At 39.0% G+C, this 13,640-nt stretch overlaps 1 pseudogene; it reads right to left on the bottom strand.

Moving 5' to 3' along the window:
* Positions 1-1,365: 1,365 nt before the first annotated feature.
* Positions 1,366-13,052, bottom strand: LOC113662925 (annotated as a pseudogene).
* Between the last annotated feature and the right edge of the window lie 588 nt (positions 13,053-13,640).

The following is a 13,640-nucleotide window of genomic DNA, read 5'->3' as shown; positions in this document are numbered from 1 at the left end:
ATCACCTTCAAATAATCAAACAATTCTAAAAGAAAAAGTAATTAAAACGCAAAGATAGTAAAAAAACCAAGAAACGATAACCAAGTGTTAAGTGCCAAGTGGCTACATTTGTTCTCTGATGCACAATACTTAAGCGATGCAACTGTAGTGTGTTAACTAAGCATAAGCTTGCCTATATTAGAATGCACACCCATTATTCAATACAACAAACTTCATGTACTCTTTTTAGGGATGAGCACTTGCAGAGCATCCGCCCTGCACTTCCCTTGCATTTGCCTGGCAATGTCCAGGATAGTAATGTCATTTGGTTACATAATTTTGTGATTGAATTACTTAAACCTCCCTTGTTCATGCAACACAGTGTCTATGCAATGCGTCATATCTCGCACATCAGAGATTTACATCAGCCAGTCTTACAACATCCTGTAGCTATATGGAACAGCTTGTTCTATTTTCTTCTCGCCACATTCAACATTCAACCATAGAAAAAAGGATACATACAAATGTAAATAAAAGCGATCTGAGCTCTCTTGAACTTCTGATGAATAAATCTTATCGCATAAATCTTCTTACCCAGTTGAAATCGTCTTCCAGCTGTCTAGGTACAGCATCTGATCCTCTGCAATCTTGCAGTAGCATTTATTGCAATTTGAATTGTAATTGAATTTAATTCATTTTCAATTGTTTTTTTCTAACCAAGTTTTCTACTTTCAGAAGTTTTTTTAGCAAACATCAGTTGCTTTTGTTTCTCTTTCCTAAACCATTTAGCTTCTCTATGCCTCTTCCTTTTTACCTTTAACATTTGTTTTTGTTCACTTTGCTTTTGGGCAGGAATGTCTCCTAAAGTGTATTTGGGTTGAGTTTTAGCTTTGGGTCGAGGGGAATTCATGAATCCTACAACTCAATTCTCTCCTATTCCTAAAACAGGAGACAGAACAGTTCCTTGGGGAGCACCTATGTTTCTAACTGCCTTCTGGGACATTCATTATGTGCCTTTATTATGAGTGATGTGAGTGCCAGTGGTCTATAGTCATTTAGTTTGCTGGGGCATCCCTTCTTGGGTACTGGAACCAAACATGATGCTTTCCAAAGCAGACGCTCTCTCCAGGCTGAGGCTCAGGCTGAAAAGATGCGTAAGCACCCCACTATACCTCAGGTTTGAAAAACATTTTAATGTAAACTGTGTCCTTCCTATATAGCCATTATGGTGCTTTGATTATATAATAATGTGGAAGACTTTGGGTAATTTACCAAGGACAAAAACTCAAATATCTCTGAAAGATTCACTATAACACATAAGGTACATGATTTACCTAAAAGACTGAAGGCAGCTTTGTATCCACTTTGTAAATAAAGCAAAACCAATGTAATAATGAGTAATTTAATGTAATAAGTAAAACTAACCTAATCAGCACATAGTTACATTTACAAAGAAGAATTTAATTTTTTTTTATTAATCATATCCCCCAATTTTACAGCTCATCCACACACATTACTGCTTATAAACATTGTAGTGTAATAAGTTCATCTACTGGCATTCTGGGGGATGGACAAATCCAGAGTAAACCTCACTGTAAAGAACACACAAAGCAAGCCAAGCTCAGGATTGACCAATTGACAAACTGCTGCACATTATTATATCTAATATTAATTAACATTTCAAGCATTTGTCAACATACATATGAACTGAAAGCTTTCTTGACAGTGTCCGTGTTCTCCACCATTATATGTTTTGCATGGGGTACTTCTGTATAAATCTGCTGATGACTTAGTTAAATCTCTACAACACTTAATATTGTCATCAGCAATATATTTTTCTCCATTGTGAATAAGCTGGTGCTTTATTCAAATTATATGAACATTTTTAACTCGTTCCACAGTATGAACAGTAATGTAGCTTCACTCCTGTGTCAATAAATTGGTGCTATTTCAAATAAGATGAAGTTGTAAAGCTCTTCCCACATAGTGAGCAGTCATATGGCTTCATCCAGTGTGAATGCGCTGGTGCTTTTTCAAATTACTTGACTGTGTAAAACTCTTTCCACAGTGTGAGCAGCTATAGGGCTTCTCTCCAGTGTGAATGAGCAGGTGCGTTTTCAAATAATCTGATCTTGTAAAACTCTTTCCACAGTGTGAGCAGCTATAGGGCTTCTCTCCAGTGTGAATGCGCTGGTGCTTTTTCAAATAAACTGATCCTCTAAAACTCTTTCCACAGTGTGAGCAGTAATACGGTTTCACTCCAGTGTGAATGCGCTGGTGTTTTTTCAAAGTACTCGATTCTGTAAAACTTTTTCCACAGTGTGAGCAGCTATAGGGCTTCTCTTCAGTGTGAATGTGCATGTGCTTTTTCAAATAAATTGATCCTGTAAAACTCTTTCCACAGTGTGAGCAGTAATACGGTTTCACTCCAGTGTGAATGCGCTGGTGCCTTCTCAAAGAACTTGATTCTGTAAAACTTTTTTTGCAGTGTGAGCAGCTATAGGGCTTCTCTCCAGTGTGAATGCGCTTGTGCTTTTTCAAAGAACGTGATTCTGTAAAACTCTTTCCGCAGTATGAGCAGCTATATGGTTTCTCTCCAGTGTGAATACGCTCGTGAATTTTTAAAGCACTTGGTTGTGTAAAACTCTTCCAACATTGTGAACACTGATATGGCTTCAGTCCTGTGTGAATGCGCTGATGTCTGTTTAGGTGACTTAGTTGTCTAAAACTCCATCCACATTGTGAACAGCAATATGGTTTCTCTCCTGTGTGAACACGCATGTGTATTTTTAGTATAGTCCGAGTTAAAAAACTCTTTCCACACTCTGAGCAGTAGTGAATTCTGTTCTTGTCCATTCTGCGCTAATCCCTCTGTGGTGATTAATTGTGTGAAGACTGCCAGACGATTACGTTTCACTCTGTAGCAGAATGGTAGACAAAACATCTTAGATTAAATAAACAAGTATCCTGTGCTTTATTCATCAGTCACAGAAACTGAAAAGTGGCAAGTAAATAAACAAGGCCAAAACTTATGCTATCTGCGTTCAGGTAAACATATAAAGCTCCCTCAAAAATAGAACTAACAACAAGAGTTTCAAGGTTATGTCTATTTATTTGCCTGTTTCATGGTTTCTAGCCATTTGTTAGCCACTTTGTTTCTTTAGCAACACTAATGACATAAAAATTCAGTAACTGAATAAGTGACCATCTACCATCTTTCAGCATAAAGTCTATTCTTGTAAATACAATATTCTAAAGTAATATCATACTTGACATTTTTTAAAGAATATAAAAAAAATCCTTATTTATTTATTTTTAAACAGTTATTTAATTCATATTAATGTAATTAATATGAATTAAATAATTTATGTAATGTAATTTCTATTAACCAGTTTTATTGGGATTGCATGCTTAGACTATTCTAAGTTTAACCCATTTATTTATTTATTTATTTATTTATTTATTTATTTATTTATTGGAATCAGGCAAATATAGTTTTTAATTGTGGAGACACAATTTGGTGCACAAAGAAATTATACTCAATTTTGAATATTGTATTCATTTAAATACACCTAAGGTCAAAGACACAGTCCAACAACAGGCAATTTCACAGCCATTAGCCAACTACTACCACATTATGTTCTGAGTCTGGGGTGTGGCAGGTACACATCTAGAACCATTTTCTGGCTAACTTTTTTCGTTTAGCAATACTATGTAAGATATAATTACTTTTTCTAATACAAGAACCATCCAATATTAGAATACATACAAAGCAACCCAATTTCAGGAATGACCAGATGACCTAGGATACAACCTGTGGCACCTTACAGTACATGTGCAAAACTAACCATCTACCTTCAGCATCAAGACTATTCTTGTAAATATAATATATAAAAGTAATATACTTGACATTTCCTAAATAATATATTAAAAAAAAAACAATTTCTTTGTTCTTCTTAAACAGTTATTTAACTTACATTTTTGTAAATAAAGAAAAATGTTTTCATTGGGATTGCATATTTGGACTATAAGTTTAATCAGACAAATATAGTTTTTAAAATTATTTATTTACTTAAAGAAGGAAAACTTACCAAGTAGAAGTTATCTTTTTCTTAAATCCCAGTAAATTCACAGCAGTCTTCTCAGTGAGAACCTCACAAACTGACAAGCAAAAGCAAATGTGCAAAATACATTAATCCTTTGTTACAATAGAGAGGAATTTGAGTCACACTACCAGTTGTGATCAACATATATGTTGAATTTGCTAGTACTATCTGAATCAGCTTCTAAAATAAAGTTTAGATGTCACATTAGTCGTATTGTGGTGCATTTATTAAATAAATGCTATGCTATTTTTTTGGAAGGTAGAAATAAAGTGAGCAATATATTTTGTTATAGAAGTACATTTCAGTTTCACTGGGAAGAAGCCTTATTAAATGTATTACCTAAAATCAGGAAAAAGTTTGTTTTTTTTTATTCAGTATTTATACACCCAACTATACTATATATTTTTATCTACTGGTATAGGTAGCGTTAAGTGACAGAATAAGCAAAAAAATGCAAATTGTCAATTGCAAAGTCACATTAATTTTTAAATATTTATTCATGTTATTAGTAAATGCATGAATATATTTTATTAAAAAAAAGGAAGAAAAAAAATCTTCTTTTTTTGTTTTTTATCCAAGTAAATTCACTGCAGTCTTGTGTGTGAGGACCCCAACTATGTCACTATATAGACATAAGAAAAGTTTAACAAACTCAAAAATGGGGCAAAATGTGCTCTCCAGTCTGAATATGCTTTGTGCTGTGCTGGAAAAACAAAGTGTAGTGGGTGAAAAGAAATGGAGACAGAACAGTTCCTCCGGGAGCACCTACGTTTCAAAGGCCACATTCACACTGCAAGTCTTAATGCTCAATTCGGATATTTTGCTCAGATTTTTTTGTTTGGCTGTTCACATTACCTTTTAAAATGTGGCCTATATCAGATACCAGTGTGAACTGTTTGCTGTTTCGAACTGACCCACATGCGCAAACGAACAATAACAATGACGTCACACGCTGCACGCAGTTGCGCTAAAGTTGGCGAGGTTATGGAGGAAGTAAGCATTTTCGCTTTTCTTTCTAAATGTTTGTGTAATGGCAGCACAGAGATGCAGTATTTTGAAGATTTTCGGATGTCGAGGGCAACTTTTGATTATTTGGTCCATTTCGTAGGCGTAGTCACGTTTGTGTGTGTACTCGCCGGCGCATAATTGTGACGAATGTCAATGTAGATTGAAGTAAAAGTCACATCAAATCCCCCTTGGGTGTTCACACTGCGGCCACATTGGAAAAAATCAGATCTGGGCTAGATTTGAGTGTTCACACTGCTCCTGAAGAAGTCTGACCTGGTCACTTGACCCCGAAAAAATCAGATTTGGGCCACTTTTACCTGCAGTGTGAACGGGGCTTAAATGCCTTCTGGGACATTCATTATGCTATGTGAGTGCCAGTGGTCAATGTCAATATCAATTTTATTTCTATAGCACAACTACACACAACACCAGTGGAGCAGTGTGCTTCACATCAATGCAAAATCAATAAAGATCAATAATAGAAAAAATAAATAAATAAATAAATAAATAAATATTTATTTATTTAACATAGAACACAGACACACAATACAGTACAATAAAATTGTAAAAAAGTAAATAGTTTTAAAAAAAAAAAAGGAAAATATAATTTCATCCTGGACCATATGCTGATTCAAAAAATTAGGTTTTTAACCTAACTTTAAAAACCGATATGGAAGGAGAAAATCTAATGCTAATAGGCAACGCATTCCACAGTCTGAGAGCAGCTACCGAAAAGGCACGATCACCCCTACTTTTCAGCTTTGATTTCGGAATTGCTAGCAGTCTCTGATTAGATGACCGGAGACACACAACTGGACGAAGTTCTGTCAGTAAATCAGCATGATAAGGAGGCACCAAACTGTTTAAAGATTTAAATACTAATAGAAGAATTTTAAAAATCAACACAATATCGTACCAGCAACCAGTGCAGAGAATGTAGTACAGGAGTAATATGGTCTCGTTTTTAAGTGCATGTCAGAAGTCTTGCCGCCGCATTTTGTACCATCTGTATTCGGGATAACGCTGTTTGACTGTACTCCCGTAGTACAGTGAGTTACAATAGTCCAGCCTTGATGTTAAAATGCATAAATTATTCTTTCAAAGTTATTAAAATATAAAACATGTTTAACTTTAGCTAAAAAATGAAGCTGAAAAAAAACAGGATTTGACCACTGAATTTATCTGCCTATCAAATTTTAAGCCATCATCAAAAACAAAGTCCAAGTTCTATACCCAAGGCTTTGCAGAAACAGTTAAATTACCTAGTGTTATTTGGCTAGGAGAGTTAACTGAACCAAAAACTATTATTTCAGTTTTATTTTCATTAAAATTGAGAACATTTAAAGATAACCAAGCTTTCACATCAGATAAGCAGGACCTGTTTCCAGCCCATCAAGATTAGGTTTTAGGGGTAAATAAACTTGAGTGTCATCCACATAGCAATGGAACAACAGCCCATGTTTCCTGAAAATAGACCATAATGGGAACATATATAATGTTAAAAGAATGAGAGCTAAAATAGATCCCTGAGGAACACCACAAGATAGTACAGCAGCCTCTGACGTATATTCCCCAATATTAACACAGAACTTAAAATTTGACATAAGATTTAAACCATTTAAGGGCAGATCCTTTGATAAAAACACAACAATCCAAGCCAGCAAGAAGAATGCAATGATCTATCGTATCGAAAGCCGCACTCAGATCTAGCAGTACAAGTATGGTACAAACCCCAGAATCAGCAGCAATTAACACATCATTAAGAACCTCCAGGAATGTAGTCTCTGTCGAATGGTATTTTTTAAAACCTTATTGAAAGTTAAATACCTTATTTTTATCCAAAAGACTCTGCAATTGTTGCAACACTGTCTTCTCTAGAATCTTTGAAATAAAAGGCAAATTAGAAACAGGTCTAAACTTAGCCAAAACACAAATTTCTTTAACAATGGTTTCTTTAACAATGGCCGAACTAAAGCATGTTTTAACTCTTCTGGTACTATGCAAGTTTTAAGACATCGATTTATAATATTTAAAAGATATGGTCCCAAATGAAATGAGGGGATGGCATCCATAGTGGAGCCCTATGGCTTTAATTGACCCACTATTTCTTGTAGATGAGAAAGAGAAATACAGTATTTTCCGCACTATAAGGCGCACCTAAAAGCCTTAAATTTTCGTGCAACTTAAGTGTGCACCGAGTTCCAAAAATCTGGAAAAATGTTGTTGTGCGACTTTGGTAAGCGCTCCGCTTGATTGAATGTCGGACCATTTCCCGCTAACACAGGGACGTAATACATACACTACGTACGATGGCAGCGATAAAAGAATCAGAGGGCTTACCTTCGCCACGCGTCCGGTAGGTATACTACCGGTATGTTGCAAAACAACATTTGTTCCTTCCTAACCATTATGCGCTCCACACTCCAGTCCAGTAGGTGGCGGTAAATGCACCTTAAGTTGGTTTGCCATCCGCCAATAAAAATCAGATGCTTACGAGGCACAATTCAAACTACAGGCTATCAGTTACGCGGTTGTAAATGGGAATAGAGCAGCTGAAAGAATTTAACATCAATGAATCTATGGTTCGGAAGTGGCGGAAGCAAGAAAATGTACTGTGCCATGTTAAGAAGACACAGTAGATAAGGACTTTGTTGGATTTGTGGGAGAAGATTGATTAAAAAATAATGTGTGTGTTGTTAAACAGTAGAATAAAGTTCAACTAAACTCACGGTTTTGCTTCTGTTACTTTTTTTTGTGGATCGTATGTTTTAGCATGCGCCTTATAATACGGTGCACCTTACGTATGGGTTAAGTACAGAAATAGACCCCGTCATTGAGACTGCGCCTTATAATCCGGTGCGCCTTATGGTGCGGAAAATACTGTAGGTTCGAATTGCTTGAACTCTGTCATACAAGCCAGAGAGAGATAGAGGGGTAAGCAGGACAAAAGTGTCCCGATCTGATGTAACTAATCTTACTGACAAAAAATGTCAGAAAATCATCACACAGAGTCTTTGATGCTGCAGGGTACTCATAAATGGGTGGATTTAAAATAGAGTTAAAAACAGTAAAAAGAGTTCTTGGTCTATGATAATTTTTAGTAATGAGTTTCAAAAAATAGCTGGATCTTGCTGCTCTCAAAGCCCTTTGGTATTTTAACAATGACTCCCTTAATAATTCATGGAGACATGAAGCTTAACTTTCTTCCATCTACGCTCTGCTCTTTAGGACTGCCTAAAGGAGCACATTTTCTCATCAATCCATGGCTCAGCTCTTGGATTAGGTTTTAAGATCTTTACAGGAACTACTGTGTTTAAAACATTCACAAATGTAGAATTCAACTCTAACAAAAGTTCATCTGCACTTAACTCATACTGGTTTGCATCCATAGCTTGCATAACACAAAAAGCTGATGAGAAAACTGTACTAGCAGTAGAATTGATTAATCGTGATTTACGCACCTGCCTTTTAAATAGCAAGGAGTTTGATAATGTAGGAATAGAAAACATAAAACATTTATGATCAGAAAACCCATTATCCACTATCTCCAGATCATAAAGAGAAATACATATAAACCAACCCCACATAGTAAAAGTCCTGCTAAGTCTGATGGGAGAAAGAGTAGTGATTAGATTGATCCAGAAAAATGGAAAAAAATGACCCCTAAAAAACGAAACAGAATATTAGAACAAGAAAAATAAAACAGCCCCAAAACCAACTTCTACTAAGAAACTTCAAGTAATTAAGAAACGCTAGGAAGAGTCTGCCTTCTCCTTCTCTGCCACCATAATAACCTCTGTGTCGCTGATACCTGGTCCCAGGTATCATCCGTTACTGGACATGGTACAGCTCAGATGGCAGAACCTGGAAAGCGCTGGACCATATCCTCATCTCTCGACGTTGGAAGTCGATTGTCACCAACTGCCGTGTGTACCGAGGAGCAGAGCTTGGCAAAACAGGCCATCGCCTGCTGGTGGCCCGTCTCAAGTTAAAGCTGCGAGCCAACCAGCACACCAAGACTCTGCCCCGCCTGGACTCCTCTCTACTCAGTGACCCAAACATCGCCACAGACTTCAGTTGCGCCATCCGCCGCACCTTTTATAACCTGGCTAAAGACAAGGTGAACGACTGGCAGACCTTCAAGGAAAGTATCATCCAGTCAGCTCACAATGTCTTCGGACACTTTCGACCTCCCCCGAAAAAGCCCTGGATATCGGAGAGGACACTTAACTTCATCGACCGGCGACGTGAGGCCCATCTCTGAGGTGACCTGACAGAGTATCGGCGACTGAACCGCCAACGCAATGTGGCTATATCCGAGGATAAAGAGAAGTTCTGGCAAGCAGAAGCTAAACACCTAGAGTCCGCGGCCAATAATAACAAGAGCCATGTTTTCAGTCTGCTGCGCCAAGCCCGTAATGGCCCCCGCATTAAGACAGCCCTGGTGAAAGATTCTGATGGCAACCTTATAGCAACTAAAGCAAACTGCCTCGAACGCTGGAAAGAGCACTTCAGCCTCCTTCTGCAGCATGGCACCTCCCCGGCCTATCCCACCATCTCATTGGCCGCTAATGCTGCAGCCCCTATTGTTGCCTGCAGTACAAGCCCTGTCACACCTGAGAAAGTGCGAGCTGCCCTGGGGAAACTTAACAACAGGAAATCCCCTGGCATATGTGCAATTACCGCAGGGATGCTAAAGTCAGGCAGTGAAAGCATTGTCGAGTGGCTTACCCGCATATTCAATGAGGTGTGGGAGACAGAGAGGCTCCCCAGCGACTGGACCAGGGGAGTCATCTTGCCCTTCTGGAAACGTAAGGGTGACAGGCTAGTCTGCGGCAACCACAGAGGCATTACCCTTCTCTCCATCCCCGGCAAGCTCTTTACCAGGATCTTGCTTACTCGTGCTCTCCAGCCATTAGAAGCAGCCGCCGTCTCCAGCAGGCCGGCTTCATGCCTAATCGCTCTACAATAGACCAAATCTCCACCGTTCGCTTGCTGATAGAGAAGACCTATGAATTCCGTAAAGATAGTCATCTTTACATCGGATTCATAGATCTGAAGTCTGCCTTCGATACCGTCTGCCACACTTCACGATATCGTCTGTCCCCGGTGTGTCCTTCGGCAACTACCACCTGACTGACCTGGAGTACGCTGATGACACCATCCTGCTCAGCACGTCCTACAGTCAGCTGAGAGATGCTCTGGCCATATACAGTGAAGAGGCGGAGAAGCTTGGCCTCCAGGTAAGCTGGACAAAAACCAAGTTCATGTATGTCGGTGACAGACCACATCCACCTTCCCTGTGGCCTGGCAATGACTTTGGGGAACTTGTCAAGAATTTTGTGTATCTGGGATCCATAGTGACAGACAATGGGGACATAAAACCAGAGATTACCCGCAGAAGAGCCCTGGCTGCGTCAGCTCTGCAGTCTCTCTGGAAACCACTCTGGCGGCACCAGAATATCTCACGCAAGACGAAGCTCCGGATTTACAACTCGGCAGTACTCTCCATCCTGCTATATGGCTCGGAGACTTGGCCCTTAAACAAGACACTGGCTGCAAGATTAGATGGCTTTGATAGCAGGGCTCTCAGAACCATTGAGAACATCAGGTGGCCCCAGCGGGTTTCCAATCAAATGCTTAGAGACCGCACGTGCCAGCCCAGAGCATCCTCCCTGGCCGCACAACGTCGCACCCGCTGACTTGGCCATTTCCTCCGTCTCCCTTCTGACCATCCGACGAGAGCTATTCTCCAGTTTGATCCGAGGGCTGCAGGCTGGAGACGACCACGAGGTAAACCCCGCACCCGATGGCTTGACGTCCTTGCGGACGACCTTCAACAACAAGGAGTTGTTACAGAGGATTCAGAGCAGCTGGCACAAGACCGTCAGTGCTGGAAACAACTAGTTCATCTGGTCGGCTCAACGCACAGGGATGGGACACCCCCCTACCCATCGCAGGAGCCAAATTGATTGATTGACTGAATTGAGGAAGAGTCGGCCTCCTGTAGGGAACTGAGAGATGTCCTCGATAAAGAAGGTGTCCAGGAAGAGGGAGGTCAACGAAAAACTAGTATAGAAAATATGGAATACAGAATTGACACGGTAGCTGATGTATCCACAGTATCCCAAAAGGAGGCTAGAAATATGAGGCATATGATGGTGAAATAAAAGAAAAAGAGGTGTATGATTTAGAAGGAACTGAGGTCATAAAAGCCCAAGAAAACCCCTTAGCCCGAAAAAATGGGAAACACGTAAAGGGCTATACCAAAGTAGATCAGGAAAAAGGAGATAGAAAGAATTCTTAAAGAAACTAAGCTTGACCAAGAGAGATTAGAAAAAATAACAAAAAAAAATCCAAAGGGATATAAAAGTAATGGGCCCTGAACATACTGCTACCATAATAGGAGGAACCCCAAGTCATCCAAGACAATACAATATTCACAAAATAAGCTATAGAGTCCATAAGAAAAACAGTTAAAGACTTAGAAAAGCAAGGAATAATCAAAAAGGTCAAAGGCGCACCTACGAATGCACCCATACAAGCGGTAGCAACCAGATGGAGGCTGGAGGTTAGTATCTAACCACAAGGCTTTAAAAAGTGACAGTACCTGATACTAGTTACTTAATAAATGCAATTCAATTTAAAAGCATTATTTCTTCATAGAAAGAAAGAAAAAACTTACCAGGTTGAAGAGATCTCAATCTTAAATCCCAGTCATTTCACAGCAGTCTTCTCAGTGAGGACCTCAACTAAAATGACAAAAGTGTGTCTCCTTTTAGTGTACACCTAAGGACAAAAACAGTTCAACAACAAGTCATTTCACAGCCATTAGACTATTAACACCATCGTCTGAGTCTCGGGTGTGACAAGTAAACAGCTAGAACCATAGAAAGATATTCAGAGTGACTGGAGAGAGGTATGGACAACAAAATATTAGAAATTATTATGTAACTTCAGCTACATCAACATTTCATATTTTACTGCTAAACCTAATACACATCACATCAACTACCAGTACCAGCTGTGATCAATATATACTGTAGGTTTAATTTGCCAGTATTATCTGAATAAGCTTCTAAAATAATGTTTAAATACCACACGGCACACTTTGGTATATTTATCAAAGAAATGCTACACTCAACACCATAAATAAATAAATAAATAAATAAATAAATAAATAAATAAATAAATAAATAGAAAAGTCACTATTTTCTTGGTGTATTTCTTATTGTTTTATTATTTTACATAAAAGGCTGTAAAACTAAATCAAAGGACAATCAGGCATCGAGAAAAAACAAAAAGCTTCGAGATCATTACTGACCTAATAATAATTGAGCTAAAAGTAACAATAAATGCAATAAAATCACCTCGTTCCCTAGAGCGCACACGGTGCTACTGAATGCGCATGCGCGAAGCAGGAGCAACACACACATACATATATACACACACACACACACACACACGGTGCACCACTATTCAAGGCCCCACCGACAACAATTAGTAGGAACGTCTAACAAGAATCATTAAGCAGTGAACATCGACTTTAGTTAAAGCAAAATTTACATTTAACAAGTTGAGGAAGTTAACCCATTCACAAAATTATTTATTTATTTATTATAAGTTGAACAATCATTAAATGCATTTCCAAAACAACCGAACACTGCCTAAAAAAAAGACATGTTTACCTTTAGCATCAAGACTGTTGTTGCAAATATAATATTCAAAAGTGACATCTTACTTAATGATCAGACATCCCAAGTGTCCCGAAAGTTCCGTAAGTCTCCTGCATATTGATAGCGGCTCCCTGATGCCCGCAAATTAGTTAAAATCTCCCGGAATCTAGAGCGAGCGAGCAAGGGCGCGCATGCGCGACAGAGATTGTGCTCCAAACCTTGTAGCGCACGCACGGCAGAGAGTGGAGGGGAGCGAGAGACCTTGCGCGTATGTGCTAGTGTGCGTGTGTGCGTCAATAAGCGCATGTAAGACAGAGAGCATTCTGATTGGCCTGCTTCGGTAAGTCAACCAATCAGTTGTCAGTGTGGGCGGGGCTTTTATATCTTCTCACGAACAGTGTATCTAGAAACAGGAGCGCCATCATGGCCCATGGCAGAGGTAGAGTGCCCCAAAAAAACACAGTATAAGACACATTTTCAGGGATCTCAAGTTTTGAAGACAGGCGAGTGACATTTCCAACCCCCAAGCAAAAAAACTGTTTCAGCAGGATCAGTGTGTGTGTGTGTGTGTGTGTGTGTGTGTGTGTGTGTGTGTGTGTGTGTGTGAGAGAGAGAGAGAGAGAGAGAGAGAGAGATTATGACTGGTGTTGTTTATTCTGTGTTTGTTGCCTTTTTGGACTCCTTTATCATTTGTAATGTTGGCTCCCAAAACAAAATTCAAAACCCCTTAGCCCATATTTTTTTATGACATTTAGCAGTCAACCTTATCCAGAATGACTTACATTTCATATCAGCTCATTACAATGAGGATGAAGCCTTCAACTGGCCATTCCAGATGTCTAGAAACATACACAATTAATATGAATTTCTG

The sequence above is a fragment of the Tachysurus fulvidraco genome, chromosome 4 (assembly GCF_022655615.1).
Source record: "Tachysurus fulvidraco isolate hzauxx_2018 chromosome 4, HZAU_PFXX_2.0, whole genome shotgun sequence".
In the NCBI taxonomy this organism is placed as follows: domain Eukaryota; kingdom Metazoa; phylum Chordata; class Actinopteri; order Siluriformes; family Bagridae; genus Tachysurus; species Tachysurus fulvidraco.
This window is presented reverse-complemented; position numbering and strand designations above follow the sequence as displayed.